This window comes from Equus przewalskii, chromosome 10 (assembly GCF_037783145.1).
Source record: "Equus przewalskii isolate Varuska chromosome 10, EquPr2, whole genome shotgun sequence".
NCBI lineage: Eukaryota > Metazoa > Chordata > Mammalia > Perissodactyla > Equidae > Equus > Equus przewalskii.
Window position 1 is genome coordinate 14,350,330 of NC_091840.1, and position 18,281 is coordinate 14,368,610.

Here is an 18,281-nt window from a genome sequence, read left to right on the forward strand (position 1 = left end):
AAAAGACACTGAGCATCTTGTGGGAACTAATGAAATAGGGAGTCTCCTTTCTCTTAAGCTGACCACACACATATCACACAGTACATGTCTTTCCTGTTTTTCTCCAAACCCATCTGAATGTGTTGGAGAGCGATGAAGCAAAATCTCCTTTCTGGCAACCACAGTGCCGCCTTGGGAGTCAGGATCAGTGCATGAAGCTTCAACAAGGCCCAGATATTGAAGAGATTGTCTTAAAAATCTTAGAATTTTGAACTGGCATGGACCTTAGACCGTTTAGTCCAGTGTTCTAAGTTTGTAGATGAGGAATTTGAAGCCTGAAAGTATTCGATAACTTGCTCATCATCACAGAACTAGTCAGTTACAAAGCCAGCATCACAACCTGGGTCTCTGGACTTCCTGCCCATCACTGTTCCCGGGAGGGCTTCTCTTCCACTTCTCTCCTGGGTAACGGTTCCATTTGCTTTCACAACATGCCTCTTGAGTTTAAAGATAACTGCCTTTGGTAGCTCTCATTTTTGAAGTTCATTTTCTTGGTCCTTTGACCAGGAAGAGAGTTCTGTTAATTATTGGTTGAGAGAACTGAGTTTAGCTACAGTTTTTCCTTTTCTTTTCTCTTTTTTCTGTTGTGTGCTTAAGATATAGTAATCTGGACACCACATAGTAGACACTTTCCAAATACATACTGTGCTGGACAGAAGATTGCTTTTATGCAAATGGAGTGGAGCCAGGGAAATTATTTACATGACGTAATGATATTTCCTAATGGCAAATTTCAGGAAAAAAAGACTAGTTTGATCACTAAATAATTATAGACAAATATGTAGACTGTGTTTATGTATACACACACACATATATAGTAATATGCTGATGATATTTAGCATTTGTATTTTTTAAAACCGTAAGCATCTTGTAGTAATTTGGACTTATGAATACCTTTGCATAGCAAGTAACAGTTTGTAATAGCAAAAGAGGGATGAATATGATAGTATTACTCTCTTTATACCTCTGATTGGCAGGTAGGGGGAACTGAAAGCTTGATCTGGGTCGGGTTTTTAATACATATATATACTTTTTTGCAGTACTGATTAATCACTTTCTTATTTGAATTTGTAGCAGACATTTCCATAACATGCATTTGTAGCAGCATTGGTTCAACTTTCCATGGAGCCAAACTGCAAGTTCTTACAAGTTAAGCAGAATGTTGCCTTCACGCTGTAATCATTTTGCGCTTCACATAGCACACTGGAGGTCTGAGGAAGCAAAATCAGCTTCCAGAGGTCCTTAACTTAGGGTCAAGAAGCATCACTGATGTCAGAAGCTCCCTGGATGTGTATACGGTGGTAAAAATGAAAAGATATTTTATCTGTTCATATACTCAGAGAAAAAGATGTATGGACCCACGTTATATTCATTTTCTTCCTTGTGTGTCTTTAGTGGCCTGATTATTCATCTGGCTAAGATGTAAGATCTTTTAGCTTCTAACATAATAGTTATTCATAAAGGCATTTAGGCTGATGGCTTTCTCAGAACATCCTGCTGTTTAGGATGGACTTCATCTATATTTCAATGAATTTCTAAATGGGGGAAACAGAAGATTTTTCCTTTGATTAATTCATTGGGTTTTTTAGTCCTCAAGGACTCATGTGCTGGTGAACTCTAAAAGGAAGTCAGTAAAGGAAGAACGGTAAGTTGGAATTGGAACCATGGAACTGGCCCCAAGAAAATCTTCGAACACTGTCCTAAATTCAGCATCTGAAATATAACAGACCAGGTGAAGATTTATGAAAGCTAATTTAAAATTGCACCAAAAAGCACATCAAGTCTTGTGCGTCACGAGTGGTTGAGTTGTGTAAAGTTCTTAGGCTGTTTTAGACCACTGTTTTACAATTCTCTGGCTTTTAAGCTACTTTGCCCAAGAATCAAGTACTTTAACTAGCATGTTACTACTAGTTAGGTCACAGAGGCATGCTTTGCATTCTTGGGCTGTTCACTGGGAGCATGCCCTCTGGAACTTTGATTTTAAGATTTTATGTTATTGGATGTACATCTGTCCGAGAGCGATCCCTGGAGGCCAACCCTGTGATGAGGGTTTGGTGAGGTGACCTTAGGAAGCCCCAAGCAGGGCACAGGCAGTGAGAAAGGGGAGGGATGGGAGAAAATAGGACATATGTAAAGGAGAGAGATTCCTGCTGATCCGATGTAGAGGAAATGGCCTTGAAAAGCACTAAGGAAAGATAGTCTGTGCCGTGATGGTAGCCCAATGTGAAATCCCTCAAGCAGCTCATTGAAAAAGACTTGAGGGGGGGTCGACCCCTTGGCCAAGTGGTTGAGTTCTTGGGCTCCGCTTGGGTGGCCCAGGGTCTCACTGGTTCAGATCCTGGGCATGGACATGGCACTGTTCATCAAGCCATGCTGAGGTGGCGTCCCACATGCCACGACTAGAAGGACCTACAACTAAAATATACAACTATGTACTGGGGGGCTTTGGGAAGAAGAAGAAGAAGGGAAAAAAGAAGATTGGCAACAGTTGCTAGCTCAGGTGCCAATCTTTAGGGAAAAAAAAGAGAAATTGACTTGATGGCTGATGTAACTTTTTCGCCCTATATGTGATCTGTGAGATTGGACTTGCCAATGTTGAGTTTTTCCCAACTGGGGTACAGGGTGCCCAGGAACTAGAAAAATCAGCCTTTTGTTGTAGGATCTTTTTAGGAGACAGGTCTGTCACCCAGGAATGGCAGAGCCCTTCCTTCTGATGTCCCTTCTCCAATCTGAATAAGGAAGACCCAGGAAATGAGCCTTCTCTCTGGTGTTTGGGACATCAGCCAGACTTGGGTCTGAGTTCTGTCTGCCTGGTTGTTCTCAAGGGAGCACTGGAGTCCTTGAACTGGAAGTTCTCCCAAAACCTCGTGGAAGCTTGACTCCTAGTGTCTTGGGTCAGGTTCCTTAGAAGTTGAGGGATTCTCAAAGAGATGAAGTGCAGCCTGGGGGCTGAGTGGGGAGAGGGGCAGGACAGGGGGAAGGCTGAGCTTCAGCCAGGTTATTTTTTAAAAATTTTTTTATTTATTATTTTTTTTGAGGAAGATCAGCCCTGAGCTAACTGCTGCTAATCCCCCTCTTTTTGCGAGGAAGAGTGGCCCTGAGCTAACATCTGTGCCCATCTTCCTCCACTTTATATGTAGGACACCTACCACAGCATGGCTTGCCAAGCGGTTCCATGTCAGCACCCGGAATCTGCACTGGCGAACCCTGGGCCACCATAGTGGAACGTGCTCACTGCTCACTGCACCACTGGGCTGGCCTGAAGTTCTTTTTTTTTTTTTTAAAGATTGGCAGCTGAGCTAACATCTGTTGCCAATCTTCTTTTTTCTTCTTCTTCTTCTTCTCCCCAAAGCCCCCCAGTATGTAGCTGTATATTCTAGTTGTAGATCCTTCTGGTTGCGGCATGTGGGACGCAGCCTCAGCATGGCCTGATGAGCTGTGCCATGTCTGCGCCCAGTATCCAAACAGGTGAAACCCTGGGCCACAGAAGTGGAGCACACAACACTTCACAGGCCAGGGACACAGGGCCAGCCCCTCGGCCAGGTTCTTGGGGAGCTTGTGAGCATGACTTGCACCATAGAGCTGGTCTCCCCACACCGGAGGGCCGGCCTTTTGTACTCCTCTCCTGTGTCAGCCACTGATTGCTTGTGGTATAACTTCCCAGGCATAGTAGCTCCCATTGGCCGAAGGCAGTTTTACAGACTAGGGGGCAGATGGGAGCCATTAGTAGCTGACACAGCAACCTGTGCCTGGTGAAGGGATACATGCGGGGCACTTTACTGTTACCCAGAACAGCAAAGAGAATAGGGCCAGGCGTTGATCTTTTTCTAACTCATTCCCTTTAAGATAATTTACCACTCCTCCAAGTGCCCTTTTCAAAGTGCCGCTCTTGTTCTCCAAATACGGTGCCCTCAGCCCCCCTCCCTTGAAAAACTCCACTCCTGGGCGCAGGGGAAAGGAGACTCAGATGTCTGTGCTTCTGGCGCCTGTGGCTTGAGCTGGACCCGGCTGGGGTTGGCTGGCTCTGGAGGAGAGGTGGCCCTGGAGCCTGGCGGGAGGTGGGGTGGGAGAGGAAATCCTGATCCTTCTTTCCACAGCCTTCCCCCAAAGTCAGCTAAAGGCAAACAGGCCTCAGCAGTGAGTATTCATTTTCTGCCCCAAACAACCAGCAACCAATCTAGTTTTACAAGAAGACAAGTATTTTCTCCCTCTTAACAGGGCTTTGACCATACCTTTTGCAAAATAATAACCTGCCATTCTTGGGCTAAAGACCGTCTGATTCCTTCTTGAGGCTGCTTTTGTTACCATTTCAGCTGAAAAGATCTCTGAGGCATCCAGGAGATTTTTTTCTGAACTCAGATTTCTTTCCAGATACAAGACTGGGGTTGGGGCGAGGGGTGGGCTGGTGAGAGAGTTCAGTTGTACCTTTTTCATCTTTATTATGACCCAGAGTGACCAGGGTATTAGCTTAACGGATGTTGTCACTGAGGCTTTTGAAGTGGCAGTGTTCGGTGATTGAATGGCTGTTGCAAAATTCTGAATTTTGGAACCAGGTACTGTTCTCTTGCTATACAACATGTCCCTTTAGAAATCTAATGAGGTTCTTTTTGCTTGTGCCCCAAATAAATTGTACAAGCTACTGTCACTCAGGGTAAACACCAAGCTCTTTATTTCGGTGGAAAACTCGAAATCATAAAAAAAAAGCATAGCCACCTGCCAGCCACACCCAGGTGCGTGTTGTGTTTGGATATTGCGTCAAAGTATCTCTGTGACCTAAGAATAAAACCCCCGAAGAGGTCAGCCTGATATTCTAGAAAGCTGCCCTAGGACAAACTCGATCCATTAGAAGTGAGTCATTAAATCCAGCCCAAGTTCAAGGGGAGGAGCCTTAAGCTCTACTCTTAGAGGGAGGGGTATCAAGGAGAGGCTGTTTCTGTGTGCTGAAACCACCATGGTAATTAGCAAATACTTTTGGAGAGATGCTTTGAGGCTATGCAAGTATTTTGTTTCTCCTTTAAAAACTTTAAACACATTCACCAGTGGATCTTGCCTGCCGCCACGATTCCTGCAGCATCCTATTGGAGATTTTCTATTTCTCTCATTCCTTCCACGTTTTTTATTTGGAGTTCTTTCGTAATGAAAATTTGTCCCTTCTCCTCCATTTATTTATTTAACCAATCATTTGTTTCTATCAGTATGGACTCACAGATATGTATTTTATTCTCTGGGTGAGAGATGTTTTTCGAATGGAAAATAGCCTGTCTGAATCAGGTAGAGAAGGAGGTGGTGAGGAAGAGCCAAGATGCTGAGGAGGAGTACATGGTGGATGGAGCGAAGTTCCTGAGAAAAGCTTGGCGAGTATGAGACCAGAAGGGAAGGCCTTGGCAAAAATGAGGGACACTCTGTTCTCAAAAACAGGGAAGAAGAAAGCTTGGGAGGGCCGATGTTGACGTCAGGAGGGAGTTCCCATTAATTAGCCTTTGTCTTCTCAGTCAAGATGTTTTTCTGTGACGACAGGGGGAAACTGACTTTTGGAATTTAAAATTTCTTGGACAAAGTTCCTGGCATCTAGAGCAGCCTTTCTCAACCTTGGCACTGTTGACATTTGGACTGGATAATTCTTTATTATGAGGGCTTGTCCTGTGCATTGTAAGATGTTAGCATCCCTGGCCTGTATCCACTAGATGCCAGTGGCGTTCTCCCCTTCTTCCGCAGTGTGACCACCATAACGTCTCTACCCAGTGCCATCAAATCTCCCCTGGGGAGCAAAATCACCCCTGGCTGAGAACTGCTGATCTAAAATAATATATACAATTCTGGCAATCCACAGGATTCCTGACCATTACCTTTGAAAGACTAAGACCATGACGTTCACCTAAATTCCTGCAGAAAGAACTAAGTGGCCCTAGCTTGAACACTCACCGATGTCGCCAGTGGAAAGGGAGGGCCCTGATGTCTCAGGGATAGCTGCTGGTTCTTGGCACACAAGCTGGACGAATCAAGAGGAAATGGAGTTCTGGTTCTCAGGGGGTCTTTGGTTCTGAAAAGCGTTGCTGTGGTTATAGCCTCGCCTGGTGCTGGAGGGATGATTGCTTGCTTGCTTTGTGGTTTCTGTGTGGGCTGTGAGAAGGAACTTTGTTGTTATGTCAGTTGGCAACACAGAAGCTCTTTTCACAGGTTAGTTTCCGAAAGCCCATTTGTTCTAAATCCAACAAGACACTTAACTAGCTGGGTACTCATTGGTTGCTAAACAGAGCCGGGCATGTCGGGGACTCTTACTCCTTTCCAACTCTCATTTTATTATCCAAAGATGCTTATGTTTTGACCTAATTTTTATTCACCTTCAGGAAGGTTTTAACAAGACACTGTATTTCAAGCATAGCAAACATGACGGAGATTAAGGAACAAGGCCAAGGCTGAGGAAACGACCTTGCACGACCGCTGATGCCATCTGTTGGCGGCTGGCAGAACTGATGCCCTTTGGAGCTTTTTATTGTACAGAAAGTTGTAAGTTGGCAGCAAAGGACCTTCCTTGCACCCGGGAGCCTGGAGTCGGCAGGGTAGGAGAGGAGTGGAAGGGGAGGGAACTTTGCTTTGTAGACCCTGCATCAGTCATCAGTTGGTGGCAGGAATCCATATTTGAAATACTTTTAGGAGGATTTTTCAAGGTACTGACAAGAATGCCATTGGGACCTAAAATCCATTTATGAGTCAATTGTCATTTAAGAAAGTAAGAGTCCCAAAGTCCCAATGGGCTTTGAGGAGTGAACAGACAACAGGAAGTTCTCTTAACTAAAAAATATTCTCTTCTATAGAGTTAGCATGCAGCCAACATTTGTGAAATTTGATTAGTCAGGGATGCTATTGACTCCTCATTCTAATCAAAGAAACTAAGACACTAATAACTATTAACTGTAAAATAACCATTATATTTTATCTTCTTTCAAAGTGCTTTCAAATACTGTACCTTTGTTTCTATAACAATTCGTTTCTGCCAGCATATCCCTTTTTCTGATACAAAACAGAGATTCCCAGAGATTAAGTTTCTTGGGTCCACATTCGTAGTTGAAAATGAGAGCCAGAATTAGTCCAGCCAGTGTGTTCTCAACCCTGGCTGCCCATGAGAATCATCTGGGAAACTTAAAAAATCTCAATGATTGGCCTCACTGCCACATTTACCAATTGAATGGAGCAGCAGCATATTTGGAAGCTTGTTAGAAATGCAGAGTCTCAGGCCCTCCCCACCCCAGACCTTGTGAATCAGAATCTGCATTGTAACAAGATTCCTAGGTGATTCCTTTGCATGCTGAAGTTTGGAAAAGCCGAGTGTTGCCTCTGAGGAAAGGTTTACGGAGCTGCCCATTGGTATCTCTATCGAGAACACTCGTTTGTGTTTTATTTTTACCATTCAGACAGCATCAAGGTTTGGGTGGCCTCCTTCAACGCCCTGGCTCCCCTCTGCCCTGTGGGTTCCACACGCCTCCCCAACTGAAGCCACAAGAGAACCCACGTGCTCACCTCCTCCCCCTAAAAGTCTTGCTCGCCGCTCACAGTTAGAGTGTTTTCACAGCCCCCAGTTTCTGGGTGCGTCATAGCCTAGTCACCAAACCAAGACTCCAGGCTGTGAGCTGCCTCTGGGCTCTTCCTGTTGAGTGATGGGTGTCAGCGCCGGACTACCTGATGAGGAAAGCGTCAGCTTGTTGTGTTCAGCTCCTAAGACTCTTACTTTTCCTCTAGCTTAGAGGCCACTTGCATTGGAAAGGAGGGGGGCAGTGCCTGTTTTCTTTTTTGTTTTTCTAAATAGAAGAACATTTGAGGGGCCAGCCGGGTGGCACAGCGGTTAAGTTCACACATTCTCTTCAGCGGCCGGGGGTTCACTGGTTCCGATCCAGGGTACGGACCTATGCACTGCTTGGGAAGCCATGCTGTGGCAGGCGTCCCACATGTAAAGCAGAGGAAGATGGGAATGGATGTTAGCTCAGGGCCAGTCTTCCTCAGCAAAAAGAGGAGGATTGGTGGCAGATGTTAGCTCAGGGCTCATCTTCCTCAAAAGAAAAAGAAGGATATTTGAATATTTGAATGAAATTAAGGGTGTGGGCATCTGGGGGGCATTGGTCGTTACAAACAGGCTGCATCCTAGCTGAACTTGGGCTTCAGTCGAGGGGCCACTTAGCTGGGCGGCACTCTTACCCAGCAAGTCCATCCGTTGTCTTTCTAAAAGAGATCTTTTTTAGTTCATTTCTTAAAATCCAATGCTATATGAGTGATCTTTTCTAAATCTGTAATGTCATTTTGGGTAGTGCCTAAAAGAGACACAGAAGTCCCTGTTCAACCTCATTTTGGGAGACTGACAGCCTGGGTTTCTTTTCCACCCCTCCTCTGCCATTTTTAACAACAAACCCCCTTTGATGAAGGTTGGTTCGGATCTGGACAGAGCTGTTTCTCCTCCTTGCATTTCTCCTCTTCTGCAAGCTCCCCTCCAACCTCCCGTCCCAAAGGAACACAACAACAGCAACAAACCAAACTTGGAGAAACAAGGGAGGCTTGTCCCCATCTGTGAAATCCCTTGAAAGGGCGTCCCTAAGAGGATTCAAAGGCGTGTGGAGCGTTTCTGTGGTTCCTTTTCTGGAAGTGTTGGGAGGTCTCTGTGGATCTGATCTGGAGACTGGAAAGCTAATTTATGCACAGAAGCCATTCATTGGTCACCACGAGCAAGAAGAGCTTGCCAGTTGCTTGTCATTCCTCTGAATTCAGAGGTTTTGAAAAGACCCCAAACTTGGTTTGTGGCTTTCTTCAATGTTTTTTTTCTCGCTTTTTCTTCCTGGTCTGGCCTCCTTGTTCTCTGCCACTCCTCTCCCCTCCCCAGTGTTTCTTCTCCGTTGCCCACAGCAACCCCAGCAGTTGGTCCCGGAGTGGAGGGAGCAGGCCGGGTTACCTCGGTGTCAAGCAATCGTTACTGAGCGATTCACCTTACTGAGCGGTTCAAGGGAGCCACACAGAGAAATAGGTTTCTCTGACAATCTCCTGATTCAGGCCATCCACAGCAGCTCTCCCAGCCTGCCTTTCTGGAGAGGCCTGTTTCTTCTGGTACCTCAGGAACCAGTTCCAGAGACACCCCTGCCCCACCTTTGGAGGCCTCTGTTTACCAACAGTACTTTGTAAACTGTTTAACACACTTCCTTTATGCTCACACCTTCCCTCCACACTCACATATTCCATAGTCTCTTCTAGGGTGGAGGGTGTGACTGAATCTAATATCACTCTAATAGCCCAGAGACAGACTGGGGAAGAATTATCCGGCAGCCACCCATGTGGAATAGACAGCGAGGCTGTGAGGTTTTTCTCTTTTGCTCTTTACCACAAGAAAGCTCTTTGTCAAAAAGAAGTGCCAAAGTCGTCATGGAAATAAATGATCAGGCAGTGGCAGCCAGATGAATTGAACCATCCTTAATTTGGGGGGGGGCGGGGGGTGCGGGCAGGCAGGGACCCTTCCATTAATATTTCTGAATCTCATTCTACAAATGAGCACATGATGACTTGAGCCGTGATACTTATTCTTGTGATTCTTTTGAACCTCAATTAGTAAACTTCCTTTCCCTTTGAATACCATAACACTCCTCCAAACTGAGAGCAAGCGGGGAGAACGTGAAAGAGACCCAATCAAAGATGATGATTCTTCTGAAGAGGAGAATAACGTAAATTTGGAAACATAAAATAGTGCTCATCATTTCTATCCTGCCTTCTGATGTCTAAGTGTACCAGTTCCTTTAAATTCCAAGGACTGGCGTGCTCTTTGAGAGATTTGTCAATGACAAGCGAAGTGTGCTTTGAGTAAAGGCATTTTCTTCTGCCGCGTTCATTTCTATTTCAATGGTTCGCCTCAGTACTTTTCTTTAATTAATACTGTTTATGCTCACTGATGAATAATTCAGAGTCATACAAGCAACAGATGTCAGAGGATTCAAAATGACTTTCCCTGAATTATTTATTATTTCCAAAAAAGTAACAGGTTTGTTGAACAAGTAATTGGCAACACAGATGTAGATCAAGGTTTGTCAGCAGGAAACAAGGTCTACTGCTGCTTTCCCTTGTGTGCGTGTTACTAACCAGGGCTGCACTGTCGAAGGGGAGTGTGGCTCACGCCGCTGTGCGGGGAGTCATTTATTCACCCTGGGTGCTCAGGGGGAGCTGGAACCTTGTTTGGTTTCTTGGTTTTCTGTGGATGACAAAACATGAATGGAACTCAGCCAAAAATATAATTAACAAAGGTAACCTTGCAAATACCTATCAGATGTAATGATTTAATGCAGATGCCCGGAAAGAAGGAACATCTTTGTTTGCAAAGAAATGTTAAGAATAGAGACCTAGGAAAAAAAAAAAAACTCTGACAGATGTATAAGGGTTTAAATACAGGAATGTTCTGTGCAGTCTTGTTTAGAACAGATTTTAAAAAGAGAAAAATCCAAATATCCAACAATGAAAAATTAGTTAAGTAAATTCTGATAGAGCGAAGCAATGAAATATTATACAGCCATTAAATTGATATATATATGTATTTTTGATTTAGAGAAATATCAATATATTAAATAAAAGATGGTATTAAGGGAGAGAGGTGATAAACCAGTAAGATTTCATTTCTGTAGAAAATATATATATGTGATTTTTTTGTAGGCATAGAGAAAAGTCTGGAAGGAACGACCCCAAAATATTAGTAGTGGTTATTTAGGTGTAGTAGGATCCAAAGTGACTTTTCTTCTGCTTCTTGTATTTTATTATTTCTACTATAAATATGCATTATTAGTTATAGTAAAAGGCCAAGCTGCTAAGAGAGCCCCAATATTGAAACTTAAAGAAATGAATTTCTGTCTCATTTCACTGTATGAGGTAGGTGTTCCAGATATGCAGGTGGTTCAGTTCCATTAAGATACTTATGGATCCAAGTTCCTTCCATCCTGTGGCTCCTCCATTCCTCAGGACCTAGTCACCTCTACGTAGTCAAGGCTGGGTGCTGTCACAAGGAGGAATAGGGGGCATGGAAGACACCCTGGTCCCGAAGTGGCACATATCCCTTCTGTTCACATCCCTTAGCAAGGACACAGTCACATGGCTACACCTAACTGCCAACTGCAAGGCAGGCAGGGAACAAAATCCTGATAGGCATCTATGTGACCAGATAGAATGCTGTGCTACAGAGGAGGAAAGAGAAAATGAATTTTGCTGGAGAGCTTTCAGCCTATACTAAATGTATTACCTGTATAATAAAAAATAATCTAAAGAATTTAAAAAGGCATAGAGTTTTGGATCAGATGTCTTTGGAGGACATTTCCTTTAGAAATTAAGCATACAGAGGAGGTATAACATTTAGATACTGCCTTAAAGGGATTTATAGTCCAATAGAGTAACTGGACCAATAGCAGTTCAAAGTCGTATATGCAAAGGGCCAAAAGAGTGGCCAGATAAACGCACAGGAGAAAATTGGCTAGGCTCATGGATAAGGCTTAGGTGAATTGAAATGCTTGAAATTCTGTTTCATTCAGCTACTAGGATTACTCCTATCTTTGGAAGAAGTAAAACTATTTGTGTTTTGTGACATTTCAGAATAGCATGGCCTCCTTTTACACCATAGAGGAACTGAATCATATTTTCCTATTGACCTAACAATAATTTAAGACTCTAGTTCATCTTCAGTTAGCTGTTGTTTATTGTAATTCTTTGTTAAATCCGTAGTGATCTTTAACATAAAATATCTTGGAGGGGCTACAATTTAAAGGAAACTTTTGACTTAATAATGTGTGTTATTTTTAAAATAAACTTAAAAAAATATAGTTTTAAAGTTTTTTAATATGCTTATCTCGAGTAGGGTATTTCTAGACTTAGTTGGAAGGCAAACAAGAAGCATACTATAGACAAAGGGTTTTTTCTCCCTTGGACGGAAATTTTTCTATTTTTAATATATTTTTAGTAATCTTATCATAAATTACCTCCTTTACGATAGGATCAACTTTTGCGTATCTTTTGCCTTAGCATCAGATTTTTCAAGTCTGAAGAGTTTAGGCTACTAAAATAAAAAAATGTTCTGATTTTATACATAAAACCTCTGAAAGTCAAATGGTGGATTTTAGTCTCTTCTTTAACCCACCCCAAATGTGGTCCCTTAAAACACGCTGCAATCCAAATGCCTGTGATTTGGCATTTCCCTGACAGTCCATGAGATGCAACAAAATGGTTGAAGGGGGATGGTAAGGACCATTTGGTGCTTTGGTGTTTTTTTCCAGGAAATTCAGGTTGTAGAAGCGGCATAAGGCAAGAGTTGGTGCAAATGAGGCCCAGATTTGAAAATTGCTGTTTTGCAAATTATGTTTATTCTAGAAATAAAGATTTCTATGGCTAGGAAGAACTTTAAAAGTTGGGTGATCCAGTTGCCTTATTTGCAGATGAGGAACTGAGATGAGGCCAAGTCAAGACACTTGCTGAGATCACATAGTTCATTTGTTGCAAAATTTGGAACCATGGCTCTGATTTTCAATCCTCTAGTCACCCTGCCCCACATCACACTGTGCCTCTCTTTATGTTAGGCCTCTGGGGGTCGCCTGCTTGCTTTCCACCATCAAAGGGAACCTCAGAGAGAAACTCCAGTGAGGAGAGGGCAATACTTTCACAGCTCCTGACCTGTGGAAGTGATGGGTTGGGACTGGGATGGAGTGGAAGAGAGGGCAGCATCTTTAGATACCCCTGTGCCGGTCCCTTTCTGGATGCTTTACCTGCAGAGCATCTGCAGAGATGACGAGGTACACTTCTTGATTCATATTAATAATAAGCACATTTGGGGCAGAAATGGGACTTGCAGCCAGTTTTGTAAGGAAGTTTCACAGCTAAAACATCTCTAGATAAAGAATTTCAAAGTTTCTCTTTTTTAAACCATTACTGAGAGCACTGAGAGTTGAAATCTCACAGCGACAACAAAAATAAAATATTTACTTCTTAGTGTAATGTGGTCAAAGAGCAGGAAGGCAATGCCATCTTTTAAAATAATTTTCTTTCCTTTTTTGATCAACATTAAGATGAATTGTCCTTTTGGGGATGTGATTCTGGTTTAATTGTTATAAATGTTTTGGAAAGTGTTTTATGACTTAGAGGTTTATTGATTTCAGAGACTATAAATCCATCTGTCTATCTATCTGACACCCACCCACCCATCTGAGAGCAGAAGTTTCCAGTGAAGTACCACAGCTTGGATTGGTAGGTAGCCTGGGGGACTTGGGACTTTAGACTGTGGTTTTTCTATTTGAAAAGCATATAGATCTTAATTTTCAAAACACAGTTCTGTTTATAACTGAAGAGCAGGAAGTTTTATAATGTAGCTGACACTATCAGTCGTCATGCAATAGCCTTTTTCCCTTTCTCCCTGTTAACCTGTTTCTTTGTTCAGTTTTCTTGCCTGAGATAGGGGCATGATACCCAGCTCAGAAAGTTGTTGCCCAAAAGTGCCGACGTGATGCTCATGCTAGTTCCTATCTAGTTTAGCCTAATTAGATTACTGTTAAACTTGAGATCACACGTATAGCCAACTTTTTCCAGATTAAAATAACATAAACCTCTTGAAATGTTTTGTTATTCTCAACTGGGACCATCCTGACTTTATATCAAAGAATTCATCTTTAGTTTAGTCACCACATAAGCTGTTATAATTCTCTAGGGGCTGCTGTCATTGTTAATTTACATCTGACCTTGTTCTGAAAAAAGTATTTAAGGCAGTGAAACCCTAATTTAGATCTTGCTGGTTCTTGCTTTGCCAGTTAGTCTGGACCTGTGAAAATATTAGTCTGATTCCCTAAGAAATCAGATTAAAGATTTTAGTAAAAAATTCAAATGTCATCCTAAGTACGAGAATTTCTTTTGATGCTTGGTGGTTGTGTCAACAAAGGTGGTTACAACTAGTATTCCCGTCTTACAAATAGGGAAATAGAGACTCGGAGAGACCCAGTGACTTGTCTAAGATTGGTAGAGTGTAACCACAGGGTTCTCACTCCCAACCGCTTGGCTAGACTATCTTTGTATATGTATGTATGTGTCAGTTTCCTAGTGGGCATGCTGCTGGGAGCATCTGTCACGGGCACAGTGGGAAATGTGTGGAGCACACTGGAAATCATCTGGATTTTCATCTGGATTTGTGGGTTTTCTAATAGGGTATCTGCCAGGTCACATGCTGGGGAGTCAGCAGTAGCTGCTGCTGATGCGTATTTCTATGGGAGAAGAACAGACTTGGCAAGTCAGTCTGGAATGCCAGGAGTAGACAGACATTGGAACTACAGAAAAAACATTGTGAAAGATGACTCTTAAGATGTCCAGAGGAAATAAATAACTTCTTAGGTGAGAAAAGTGAAAGCTATCACACTGTGCGAGCCATAAGCTGAGGGATGGCTTCTCGAGGGCGTCTTCAATGCATTAGATTAGTCTGCAATGTGGATTAAGGGACTATGGGATTTAATAACTTGTGTATTAAAGAATGGCCCTGCCAATGTTACTCTATCATAAAAATGTAACCACTCTAATTGAATTTAGAAGCAATATTAAAATTATTCTTTTGGTGATGCTTCCTAGATGTATTAAATAAAATATTTAAAGTAGCAATTGATTAAACTGCAACTTTAGCATGTGAGAGTTATTAAGCACTAAATTCTGTTGCTAGAGGTTTTTATTTTATTTTTTCTGAAATGTACTAAGAAATTTCTCCTTTTACATAATTTATGGTCATTCTGCTATTTCAATGTGCCAAAAAGTGTTCTCAGAGTCTTGGCAGTGTTTTGTAATATAGTATATTATCTTAATGTTTGGCTATATATATAATGAACACTCAATATATATTGATGGTGGTATTTCATGAGCTGAGTTCTGTCTTATGGGCAAAGAGAAGAATAGGCTATTAAGTTACATATGCTGCTTAGTATGCCTTTCAGGAGTAATGGTGGAAAAATACACCTTTTCTTCCTCTTCCTGTAGCAGTGTATAGTTTTGCTAACCTTATGTCTGTGCACAAAGACCTAATGAGAAGAGGACTTTGTTTGGAGGGGGTACCAATTACAGCTGGGATACTGCTGTCCACGTACTTCCTGGACCACTTCATGGTTTCAGAATTCCGTGGGCTCCAAAGAGCCTTGTGAAAATCTCAAAGTATGAGTGGCAATTATGAGAAAGGGGGTCTTCTCCTTTCCATCCAAGGACAAGCAGATGGGGCAAACGTGAGGAGGGGGAGAGGCAAGGAGCTTACATTTTGAATCCAGACACATAGTGAGGAATATAGATGACTGAAAAGTATCTATGCCTTTGGAGCAGGGGAGTTAGGAGCACCCAGGAAACCCCACGCCGTTTTGTCCTTCAGGCTGTCTCCTGGAGTCCTCAAAATGGCGTGGTCTATATTAAAGAGTGTTGTGGAATTTACTCCTAAAAATCTACATGAAAAAACAAACAAACATGAAATACGAGCACTGTTTAGAACGCCTCACAAACAAGCCACACCATGTACGTTAGATTTCCTTTGCCCTCCCTGGACGAGAACCTCTCCCCTTTTTTGTTACTGCTCAGGTTTAGAGATATTTCTTTTATTTTGTAAAACTTCATGCCAAAGAAACAAGTGAATGTTTCGCTGTGTCTATCCTAGCTCCATAGAAGGATGTCCAAGTACTTAATCCAACTCCTGTTGAATGATTGGCTTTCGGCAGAGCTGTTCATTTGCAAACTCTAAGAAAGGGGAGAGTTTACATTTTTCCAGCTGCCCAACTTTGGGCTTCTTGGTGAATCACTGGGACAGACTTTGTAGGCCAAGTCTGAGTGCTGCTTTGGTGCTGCTGGTCCGAGGCTGGGGGAGCATGGCAAGTTTCTTTAGGTGCCTGGCCAGAGCTCAGATACATGGGCTTGGGGACCAGCCTCCAGAGCTTAAATGGCTTCCCCTAGAAAACATCTTCGCATGTCATCCCCTGTCTTGGATCATCATGGTTGACAGGAAGCGTTAGGACCACTGATAAGAGAAGCTGTGGTGTTTTTCTTCTCTATCTCTCGCAGGACTGTCAGTAAAGGAGAAAGCTTACTCACTTGAAAGCTTTGGATTACTGAGCAGCTCAAAAGAGCTGTTGCTGGTGGAATTTTCTCTTTGCTGAAATTTTTTTCTTTGCCCCTAGAATACTAAGCAAAAAGGAAGAAAAAGATGAAAGATAAGCCCCTCTTTCAAAATACGTTTGAGTCAATTCATCAAAGAGAAAACCTGAGATTTCTCAACTAGTAAATAAGTACATTACTGCATTTGGGAATTAGGAAGGCTCCATGATAAAGTTATTTGGGAATTAATCGTCAGTTGGCTCATCCCAGACATGGAGCACATTGGAATTCACCTCATGTTGTTTGCAAGCTGGCAGCCTGGTTGTTACATAACATGAAAGGCAAGGCCTGCCATCTGCCCCTCAATGTGCCCCAGGGGAGTTGCGAGGCTCTATAACTCTTCCTTGAGTCAGCCAGTCCTGCCAAATAGATTCCGGGGGCCTGGGGTATGTTGGGCACAGACCTCAGACTTCACAGTTTTACAGATGACACATCTACCTTTGGGATTTTTGTCCTCAGTAACCTCCACTGGCGCCAAAGAGAAGTAAGTGAGGGGCATGCATTTGGCTCACCCCTACTTTTTAAAAAAATTTTTTTGAAGGGCCAGCCTGGTGGCACAGTAGTTAAGTGCGCACATTCCCCTTGGGCGGCCTGGGGTTCACCGGTTTGGATCCCGGGTGCTGACATGGCACTGCTTGGCAAGCCATGCTGAGGCAGCGTCCCGCATATAAAGTAGAGGAAGATGGATGTGAGCTCAGGGCCAGTCTTCCTCAAAAAAAAAAAAAAAAAGGGAGGAGGATTGGTGGCAGATGTTAGCTCAGGGCTAATCTTCCTGAAAAAAGTATTTTGAAATTGTGGGAAAATACACATAAAATTTACCATCTTAACTCTTTTTAGGTGTAGAGTTCAGTGGCATTAAGTACATTCATGTTGTTGTGCTATGATCACCACCATCCATCCACAGAAATCTTTTCATCTGGCACAACTGAGACTCTGTAACCAATAAGCACTAACTCCCCATTCCCCCTTCCTCCAGCTCCCCGCAACCACCATTCTACTTTCTAAGAATTTGACTACACCAGGGACCTCATATAAGTGGGATCACACAATATTTGTCCTTTTGTGACTGCCTTATTTCACTTAGCACGATATCCTCAAGGTTCATCCACGTTGCAGCGTGTGTTGGAATTTCCTTCCTTTTTCAGGCGGAATAATATTCCATTGCATGTGTGTACCACATTTTGTTTATCCATTCATCTGTCTATGGATGGGTAGATTGCTTCCCTCTTTTGCCTATTGTGAATAACGCTGCTATGAACATGGGTGTACAAATACGTCTTGAGTCCCTGCTTGCCATTTGTTTGGGTAAGTACCCAGCAGTAGACTTCCTGGATCATATGGTGATGAGCTCCTTTTTTATAAAAGTATCATGGTTACCTGTGACTACCCTGAGGGTGCAGGACCTGACTGCTACGCTGTCCTCCTTCCCCCAACTTGTAGCCCACAGGCCTCTGTGGTCACAGGCTTGGAGGGGAAAAGTGGCTTTGTCCCAGGTGGAGATTGCCAGTGTGGACCTTCTCAGTTTGATTCTCCATCTGATTAGCCCACTAAAGCACAGAGAGGATAACAAAGTAAATTGAAGATCACGTCATATACATGACTTCTCTCCTCTCCTTTTTTTCCCTTTTTCTTCTTTTGAAAACTACAATTTGGTCTCTGCACAGCTATTTTAGCCTAAACTCCAGTAAATCAATAGCACTCCAGGTTGGCTTCACATTGGGGTCCTCTGGTTGCTTCCTGACATCCATACGCCACCACCAGACATTCTGATTTACTTGCTTTGAGGCCTGACCTGGACATGGGGATTTTAGAAAGCCCCCAGGTGAATCTAATGTGCACCCAGGTAAATGACTGAATATAAATATTTTCTCCTTCCCTTTCTTTCTGTATTCTTTTTGGTTATTTCTTCAGGACATATCTGCAGATTTGTAAATCTCAGCCCTCATTTTAAAGACTTTTAATAGACTTTTTTTGGTTGTTTTTTTAAATTAAGGAGGCTGCATGATTTAATTTTGAAACTAAGAATGAAAGCTGGGCAGGACTCTTATGTGTGTCATTATCTAGCTAGGGTGATGAATTACTTAACTTAT

General features: G+C 42.8%; 1 protein-coding gene and 1 long non-coding RNA gene across 2 annotated transcripts in view; both read left to right on the plus strand.

Annotated features, from left to right (window-relative positions):
- Nucleotides 1–18,281, plus strand: part of PITPNC1 (phosphatidylinositol transfer protein cytoplasmic 1) — a 235,275-nt gene that overhangs the window by 59,841 nt on the left and 157,153 nt on the right. The gene's annotated exons all lie outside the window — the stretch shown is intronic.
- The window catches only part of LOC139074015 (uncharacterized), a 107,673-nt gene that overhangs the window by 58,716 nt on the left and 30,676 nt on the right, over nt 1–18,281 (plus strand). Inside the window, exon 2 of the long non-coding RNA XR_011523294.1 lies at nt 1–18,281. This exon is cut by the window's left edge and continues 51,656 nt beyond it; it is cut by the window's right edge and continues 30,676 nt beyond it. This is a non-coding gene — a long non-coding RNA (uncharacterized lncRNA).